Below are 10034 nucleotides of genomic sequence, written 5' to 3' on the forward strand. Positions count from 1 at the left end.
GAAAAAAAAATCTATCACATATGAAAAAGACAACAGTATAATTTGCCCCTGCTTGACCAACATCAGTTAAAAACTAGCAATGCAAAGACAAACTCGTAAGCCAACATAACTTTCTTTGACAGGTCGGCAGTCAATGTATTGTAATACTGAAGAAAACAAAAACAAAAAACATGAATACTGGGCAATCTTTAAATTCAATTAACTTTTATTATTCTGATATAACAGTCACATACTGATATTTCACAGAAATATTTAACCTAATCTAAGCTCTATTGTTTAAAGAGCATGCTAAGCTGCATACCTTTTTGCTGCAAATTTGTGGAACTTTTACCTGCTAACATGAGTAAAACTTTGGAGGGCAAAAAACCTGCCCACTTAAAAAACAAAACAAAACAAACAATCTATCTTTAATAGATAAAACATGAATTGGCATTATAATAACATGCCAAACGAGACATCGAAAGTCAAGTTATGGGGATGCTGTGACAGAGACATTTTTATTTCTGGCCCGGAGTTCTGTGATCTTGGCATTGATTGTAGTACCAATGCTGGAAGGACTTCTCAAGGGTTGCACCTATATATGTACAAAAATGCAGGGGGGGGGGGGGGGGGGGGTGTGTGATGACAAGAACAGAATTAGTAGTGTAAAAGAACCCAATGATCTTAAACAATAATGCAATGATCCTGCTTTAATCAGTCTTAATATCTAATGGTGCCAGCTTTGAAATTTGCAGACGATGCATGGAGAGGTTCACTACATTGACTACATTTACATACAGCCAATATTCAGGTTATGGTCAAGTTAAGCTCACTATTCAGGTTTCTGAAACATTCGGAATAACTCATTCACATGCATGAGATGAGAGAGTCACAGAGAGCCAGACGGCACATACACAAAGTTCCTCTACTCAAAAGACCAGGATTCCGTGGGAATAGAACATGTGCAAAACACAAATCCATTTTCATTTTGATGGCGATATGCCGATAGAGGTTTTACATGACCCTTTTCTCACCAAAATATTTAGTAACTCCAAGATTTATATTTGGATTTTTGCCGGTATTTTAAAGCCATGTGTGACCGGGTTATTGCTAACATTCCAGTTTTGAATGGGTTATCGGCTGCCTGTAAACGCAGTCACTGAAATACATCAAATGCAAGAACATTCAGAATGTAAAATACTTATCTACCATCATTTGTTACTTTGAAGTTGGACAAACAAAATGCACCATAAAGGAAATGAAACACCAGAGAAATCTAAGGCCTACAATAGTATGTCATGAAAAGACCATTCATTCATCTGGATATAACTCAAAAAAGATCAACTAGAATCCTCTATTTGGTGGAGGCCTTTCTTCATCAACAATAATATATGCATAAATGTTAAGAAGATATTCTTCATATGTGTGGCCCTTGTTTTTCATTGGTCCCTTGTTATCTTTAAATGCCAGAAGTGTGGACAACTGCGAAAACATGCCATAAAAAGCTAAAAACTTACTGTAGATGGCATCCAATTTATTTTTGTCGAGCGGTAAACGTGCATCTCCTCTGCCCCGTTTTCCCCCTCGAAGATTGCTCACTAGCAGTATTTCCGCAGGGAAGACTGCTGTGAGCAGATGCCTCACAAAGGTTGTAGATGAATTTGCATTAGTAGCATAGGCCCAGGCCAGTTTCTCTACCATGACTCCAGTCCCAGGATAAATCTCCACCTGTTCCAACAAAAAGACATTTTGGACATACAGGTCATTGTGGAACAGAAGGGTGGTGCAAAGATGTTTAGTTAACCTGTGAGTCTTGCAAATACTGTTTCAGAGTAGTGAAACATCTGTGAACATCTACTACTCAAAGGTCTCTTTCTATAACTCGACATGAGCATGAATCAAGGATATTTCAGAGACAGCCATCTGAAACGCAAATATTAGTTATTTGTTGATTTATCAATCTACAAATCATCTCAACACTCAAGCATTGCGCAGTCTTATGCGTTTTAGCTGCAAATGAAAGGAGATCTGATGATTTGATTTGGATTGCATAACTTTAGATTTCACTGTCTCATCATTCTTATGTTTCAATGCATAAAATTGACTGGTGCCGCCTTACCGTTGCAAGGATTCCAAGGGTGCTGCCTGGGCTACTGGATAAGAAATGTTCATGCAGAAGAGCCAAACGTCAGGATAAGTGCGTCGCTGAAGATAGTGATATGGCCATTCACAATGGTCTGGTCCACAGATGACATTAAGTCCTCGGCTGCCAAAGTAGAGTTTCCTGTTGCGTACATGAACAAGAGACAAGGGGACAAAAAACAAGTCCACACATGACTCAAACAACTAACAGCAATGTTACAACTGATTTATATCAATTAGATACACTGGCATGCAGTTTGGGCCCCCCAGTCAACTGCAAGGTGTCCAAACTTTTGCTGTGGGCCCTTTCCTTTTCTGTTTTTAAAAAAATTAAAAATATGAAAATGATTTTTATTTAAAATTAAATGTCATCTGAAACTTTATGCCATTTGGAAATTATTTTATCTTCCACTTGCTTATCTGTTCATATGAACTAAAATTTTGACCATGGGTGCCCAAACATAATAATAATAATAACTTTATTTATAAAGCGCTTTCAAACAAAGTGCTGTACAACTGTTTAAAACTAAAGAGATAAAAAATAATAATAATAAAAAGCGATACATAGCAATACACGTAAAAGACACAATACAAGTTAAAAACAGTAAGAATTTAAAAACTAAAAGCCATAGAATTAAGACTTGTAAGATAAGGTGAACAAATGTGTCTTCAGCTTAGTTTTAAAAACCTCCACGGAGCATGCCTGCCTAACATCTTGAGGGAGGGTGTTCCACAGAAACGGGGCACGAAAAGAAAAAGCACGCTCTCCAATTGTCTTTTTTCTGGCTCTAGGAACCTTTAGAAGGCCAGAGTCCTGAGATCGGAAAGCACGGGATGGAACGTAAAGATGTAAAAGGTCGGAGAGGTATGAAGGTGCCAGTCCGTTTAAAGCCTTGTAGGTGAGCAGAAGGACCTTAAAATCTGCTCGAACCTGACAAGATAGCCAATGCAGAGATCTCAGAACAGGGCTAATGTGCTCAAATTTCCCAGTTCTTGTTAAAATGCGAGCAGCTGCATTTTGCACCATCTGTAGACCTCTAAAACTTTTCTTTGGTAGCCCAGAAAGAAGAGCATTACAATAATCAATACGTGAGGACACAAATGCATGGACAAGAACCTCTGCAGTGTCGCTTGACAAAACTTGTCTGATTCTGGCTATGTTCCTCAAATGATAAAAGGCGGTCTTTGTTATCTCTTTTACATGAGACTCGAAAGAGAGCACCACGTCAAACCACATGGCCAAGTTTTTTACCTTGTCCCTACAATTTATGACACTGTCATCAATTCTCAAGATTAAATTTTGGGACAAGTGCTGAAATTTGTGTGGCCCAATGACCATCAACTCTGTCTGATCATTATTTAGGAGCAAGAAATTATCTGATAACCAGCCCTTAATTGCAGATAGACAAGATTCTAGATAAGAGACTTCAGCACAATTTCCAATGGTTAAAGGAACATAAAGCTGCAGGTCATCAGCGTAGCAATGAAAGGTTACATTAAAAGAACGTAATAGAACACCAAGAGGCAGCAGGTACATAGAAAACAGCAATGGTCCAAGTACAGAGCCCTGAGGGACCCCATGCCTCACTGCACAGGTCTCAGAGAGATCATTTTTAAAACTAACAGTCTGAGACCTCCCAGACAGGTAAGATCTCAGCCACGATAAAACATTTCCTGTAATTCCAATAAAATGTTCAAGCCTATCTAATAAAATGCAGTGATCCACAGTGTCAAACGCAGCACTTAGATCCAGCAGTAATAAAACTGAAGTGCGATCTTTGTCTGTATTTACCAGCAGATCATTTACCACTTTTACTAAAGCTGTTTCTGTGGAATGATTTGGTCTAAAAGCAGACTGAAATGGTTCAAACAGATTGCTTGTTGACAAATGCTCAGTGAGCTGCTTAAAAACCACTTTTTCAAAGATTTTAGATAAAAAAGACAGATGTGAGATAGGTCTATAGTTTACGACCATATCAACATCCAGTCCAGGCTTTTTCAAGATTGGCACTACCACAGCTGATTTAAAACATTCAGGAAAGACTCCGGTCGTCAGTGAAGTATTTAAAAGAAACAGGATGTAGGGTCCTAATGCTGACCACAGTTCCTTTGTAGCCCAGGCTGGTAGAGGATCCAAAGAACAGGTTGTACATCGAGCTGCTTTTACAACCTTAGTTAATCCATACAGGGAAATGACCTCGAAGTCAGAAAATAGTTTATCAGCACCAACAGGCAAAGCAGCCGAGTAGTCTAATGAAAAGCTTTAGGAGGGAGTAATCTGATTCCTAAGTGTTTCAGCCCTGTCTCTGAAAAACATAAGAAAGTCATGAGCTGTCAAATTCGAACAGCAGAGAGTTGAGTTACTTTCTGTTGCGACACTGTGTTGAATAAGAGTTTTGGGTTATGTTTATGACTCATGATAAGATTTGAGAAATAATTTGCTTTCGCTGCCAACATCGCTGATTGAAAAGAAGACAGTGAGTCCTTCCAAGCCTGGAGAAATACTTCTAGTCTGGAAGATCTCCAGTGACGCTCTGCTTTTCTACAATTTCTTCTCAAGTTCAAGAGCTCCTCATTTAGCCAAGGCATAGGGTTCCTTTTTTGACATTTCGACTTCTTTACGGGAGCAACAGAGTCCAGTAGTTCAAGAAGTGTATTATTAAGGTTCACAGTCAAGGTATCTACACATACTGTAACTCCTGGGTATAAATAGGGTCCAACACATCAGGTAGATGTAATTTAACTCCAAGCAATGCTTCGGAGCTAATATAACGAGATGATCTGAGGGGCAATCTTCCCCTCGCAGAAGCTGGAGATTTAGGGATTAAAATATCAAATAAAATTGCTGAGTGGTCTAAGATAGGTAAAACACAATTTTCAGTCATTGATACATTCACCCAAGACAAGGTCTAGGGTGTGGCCCTTACGTGTTGGCTCAGACACAAATTGTGTGAAGTTTAGGGAATCAATTACATTTAAGAAATCTTTGACCAGGGGTTTATCCTCACAACACAGATGAATATTAAAGTCCCCCACTATAAGAATCTTTTCGTAGTGAGCGATAAAACATGTCAAGAAGTCTGAAAATTCCGAAATAAACGAGTCATTATATTTAGGTGGGCGATAGATGACAATAATTAGAACCACAGGACAGCTTAAAGTCAGGAGTTGGGACTCAAATGAGGTAAAAAACACCAGGACTTTGTATCTGTTTGCATTTAAAACAGTCTTTGATGATAGAGGCTACCCCGCCTCCCCTCCTAGACAACCTGGGGGAGCTGAAAAAGCTGGCATCGGAGGGGCAAAGTTCCAGCAAGGGTGCCACTTCACCAACACGCAGCCATGTCTCAGTTAGGAGCATGATGTCCAGCATATGAGTATCAAAAAAGTCCCGAAGAACATGAGTTTTATTTGATACAGATCTTGCATTTAAGAGAGCTAATTTAACTCTCTGTCCATCCGTGGTAGCAGGCAGTAATTGTAGGTTGTTTATATTTGCTCCACCTCCCCTCATATCCCGTCGGCATGGCGACCAATAAAGCAGCCTCGGGTGAGCGTGCTCCGATGACATAGGGTAAGCAGGAAGAAGGCAGCGCTGTTTGAGGCCAAAATAAAGTCCTAAACAGCCAGGGTCACCGATGGTAAGAACCCGCCGCATCCGAGTTCTGACCCGAACACGCTTCCCAGAGCGTGTTCTGCGCATTCGTCCACTTCTCCAGCGCTTCCGTTTCGAAGGATTCCAGGGGGGATCACGGCGATGCAGTTCCCCCGGTACCGACGCCAGAGGCGGCGGGAGTCTTCCACATCGCTCGCTAACGCTGGGAAAATTCAGCAGTGAGTCACGGATATTAAGCAGCGTCTGTCGCTCATACACCAACAAAGAGTGGGTTTTTAAAACTAGCAGAGACACCACTAAGAACACAAAACATAAATATTGCAGAACCGAGAGACGGCGTGCCATGACACCCGGCGCCATCTTCTCTTGGGTGGTATTTATTCATTTACATTAAAGCACCACAACTGCGACAGGCATAATCTTTTGACATCCTTAAATGCAGTACAATACTCACCTTTACAGCTTACTGATTAAATTTGAGAACTCACGCCACTAATCTGCAGAGGAAGAAAAAAACCCTTATAAATCATGAAACCTGCCAAAATCCAAATACATGTCTGCAATGTATGTTTATATGTAGTCAAATAATTCACCTCAGCTGCTTTAGTCTAATTCCGCTCCACAAAATAAAATAAAATATTTGGCTTATCATTTACATGTCCATTACATTTTACAGGGCAAAGCTAGCACAGTGGGCTACTTCTATTTCCCTCACTTTATCATGCAGCTCATCTTGGTGCGCACAACCTCTCTACAGGAGTGCAGGTGTGCCACTAGAGTGGAACAGCTCGCCTATTAGCTCTTAAGTTGCATACTTAATTTCAAATTAAGACAAATGCATCAGTGGCAGCTGCCGTTGCGGCCCCCCTAATGGGTATTAGTGGTGTAGAAACTATCCGTGTGGCAACTGCTGTGTTTACACGGTCACAGAAAGCTGGCAGCTAACAAATTAGCAAACAACAACTCTGCTAGCCAGCAAGCTAGCCGCTGGTCTAACTACACCTTATACTGACAGACGACGTGCTTTGCCTTCATAGCTAGGGATTCCATGCCTTTCACTGTCTCAGTAAACTATAGTGGTCAAGCAATGCCAAGTTGATTCAACTAAGCTGAGTTTGATATACTGCATGGATGATCTTTCACCATCCTCTCTCTTCCACCACACTTTCCACAGCCATACACGCGACCTTGTGGTTGTTAGTTCAAATTCCTCATGTCATTATGTGTCCAACATCCAATGGCATGTCACATTGTTTTCATGACCACGCCGTCTCACGCCAGGTGCAGAGGCCTATTTCTGTTCAGGAATGTTGTGAATACTTTGAGAATTATTAATTGCAATTCCTACCTCTACATAAATTTTTTTAAATATATAATTAACACAGCGTGGCCGTGCAATGTTTTACATGTGTTTTTAGTTTTTATTCCTATTAATTATATTTTCACTTTTTACCTCTGAATTATTGAAACAGAGCTAGATGACATTTTAAGCAAAATTCTAATTCAAATACTCCTTTAATTATTAATTGTTCTCATTAATTTTTAGACAATTTTATATATTTTTCCATAGTTTTACATTTGAATTTAACAGTTCAATCTTTCAAATAACGGACAAATATTTGTGAAAGTATGATACATTTGTGAATGCATTTTAGCAATCTAAATATGCATATGTACAGAAAAATATATTTAAAAAACAAGAAAATTATGTCTTATTACATTTACAGTGATTTTATGTTATTTTACATTTGACATGTAAAATCACAGTCTATTTATGTAAATTTAATGATATTGCATAAAAACAGTAGAAAACTGTAAAATACACAGTAAAATACTTTGATATTACACTTTTTTTTTTACAGTGTAGATATTAGATTTTTCAGATTTAGTTTTGGAAGTTTTTAAATTTAGACTATAGATGGTTACAGGACAAAATAAGCCACCATGGCTAGCGCTAAACTGGATGCAGACCTGATCTAGTCTGAATGAAGCCATGCAAGTGCACTCAGACACGATTTGCTGCTTGGTTCCAGAGCCTACGATTTCTTCAGGCGAATCCAGTTCCGGGTTTGTCACAGCCCCTCTGTCCTCCCTGACTGACTTCACCAGCGTTTATTTTTGTTTTCCTGCTGTTAATGTCCATGAGCAAGACCCATTCTGGGTTTCTACCTCTGAAGTTACAGACCCGTGTTAATCAACGCACCCGCCTGCAATGATTTCATCTGTACCCACTACTTGAGGTAGAGCCTGTCTGGCATGCTTTGCTGGAACATTGAACTTAAGTTAGTAAAGCCCCAGCTCCTTCGTTTAAAAATATAGAACTTGTTTCTTCTCCCTGTATTGACTTGTTTCAGAAATAAAGCTGCATTTTCTGTTAGAGTCTGCATTTAGGTCCAATCCTGCCTGCCACACAGAGTTGATGACAGTTTCTTGCTTTGTACAGATCTTCCCTGGATTCCCCTCCCTGGAGTATTTCGTGAGCCTGCCAGAGCTGAGTAAGTGTTTTTGGATATTTGGACCCCCTTCTCCCTGGAGCCCTGCCACTGCTGTGTATATATATATCACGTTGGTGTTCACTGTAAATAAATGCACTTGGCTTGACCGCCCAGAATCCTGCTCTCAGAGTCCTCTCAGCCAGGTGTTCGTGACAGAACGTTCCAGCCAGAAATGGACTCAGTGGATTCAGACCCAGGACAACCTGCACTCACTGCTCAGTAAGCGCAACTCAGCTGATATGAGCAGATGCTCTACCGTTTGACCAGCGAGCTCAGCCATGACCCAACCGATGGCCGAAATAAAGAGGTATGTTAAGGCCTCTATCTGTAACCCACCACCCCCTTAGCTTCCAATGTCTCTGCTGTCTGTGCAAAATTTATACCCCTCGAATGTCAGAGCTCTCGGAGTGGCCGTTACCAACACCCTATGTTTTCACGGGTGAGTTGGAGAAGAGTGGTGGCTTTCTCAGAAAATGTGCTTTAGCATTAAGACAGAATCGAAGATCATATAAATCTGGCAGTTCAAGGATAACCTGTATACAACTGATGCATGACTGCACCCTTAAGTGGCTCATGCAGTAACAAAGGCTAACCCTGAACTCTTCTGACCATTTCCCATCCATATTCAAAAGTTTTTGTCAAAGACTTTAATACTGATGCTGCTGCACACTGCCTTTTCTCGTTAAAAGAAGGGAGGCAGAGTATGTGGTGTTATCGTAAGAAAATGGAAAGTAATATGTTAGACTGCAGGTGAAGGCCCCAGACAACAATATCCAATTGGAGGGAAAGTGCGGGAGCGAGGGGTATCGTGTGAGATGGTGTGTTTTTGTTTATATTGCAGCTAAAAGAGGAATAAAAAAAGCAATATGAGTGGATTGAGTCTCAAGCCTGTTTCCTGGTAGAAAACGCAACATGGTATCGGCAGTCTGTCATGAGGTCTGCCAGTCTGCCCCAAAAGAAGGGTAAGAGGACGCGAAAAGTAGGAAAAATAAAAGAATAATGTTCGACAGGGGAGATGACCACGCGGGGAAGAAGTATGTGCACGATCTAGTTTACGCGAACAAGAGTTTCTGCAAAACGCCAAGATGTAAATACCTGTCAGGCTTGGTGGTCTTTGTTTTTTGCCCACTTTAACTTCTCCATTTCTTATCGTCTACAGTCATCCACGAATGTTAAACATGATGCTCTCTTCTGGCAGACTCTGATGAAGAGTACACAAACTTACCACCTGTACTTCTGACCAGGTGTAAAATCAGAGTGGTTACATGGGTGGCGCAGGACGGCATTGATCATGCTCTCCAAACGGAACAGGACCTTGTTAAAGGTCCAGCTAACTGCCTGGCAGCCAAGGACATCCCGCTTCGTTCAATCTCCCGCAACTTGTTTCCACTCTACATCAGCCCTTTTAAGGTGGACAAAATCATCAGTCCAACAGCTCTCAAGTTCTCTCTTTCTCCTACTTTGCGGATCCAGCCTTTGTTCCGTGTTCCCAGGTGAAACCAGTGCTGTCGAGTCCTCTGTGCCGTTCGTCCGACCCTCCACCTCCAGTTCAGCTCATTGATGGACGATTGGCCTTCTCGGTCTGGCGTATCCTGGATGTATGGCAGCAGGGTAGTGGGCAGCAGTTCTTGGTGGACTGGGAGAGGTACAGGCTGGAGGAACGTTCATGGGTGTGTCTATCACTAAATACTTGACCCTTCTTTGATCACTGATTTTTTCAGGTCACATCGCAGGTTGGACGCTGATCGACCGCCAGGAGGCCTCCCTTGAGGGGGGGGTGTACTGTCATGGTCCGTGTGAGA

General features: G+C 41.1%; 1 long non-coding RNA gene across 1 annotated transcript; it reads right to left on the reverse strand.

Moving 5' to 3' along the window:
- Positions 1–324: 324 nt before the first annotated feature.
- LOC308386029 lies at positions 325–2431 on the reverse strand. The gene is made up of 3 exons (XR_013969697.1): positions 2099–2431; positions 1497–1707; positions 325–574 (listed from the first exon to the last, which is right to left on the reverse strand). It is a non-coding gene; the product is annotated as an uncharacterized lncRNA (long non-coding RNA).
- Between the last annotated feature and the right edge of the window lie 7603 nt (positions 2432–10034).

The sequence above is a fragment of the Rhamphochromis sp. 'chilingali' genome (genome assembly GCF_963969265.1).
Source record: "Rhamphochromis sp. 'chilingali' genome assembly, chromosome: 18".
NCBI classification, from domain to species: Eukaryota; Metazoa; Chordata; class Actinopteri; order Cichliformes; family Cichlidae; genus Rhamphochromis; species Rhamphochromis sp. 'chilingali'.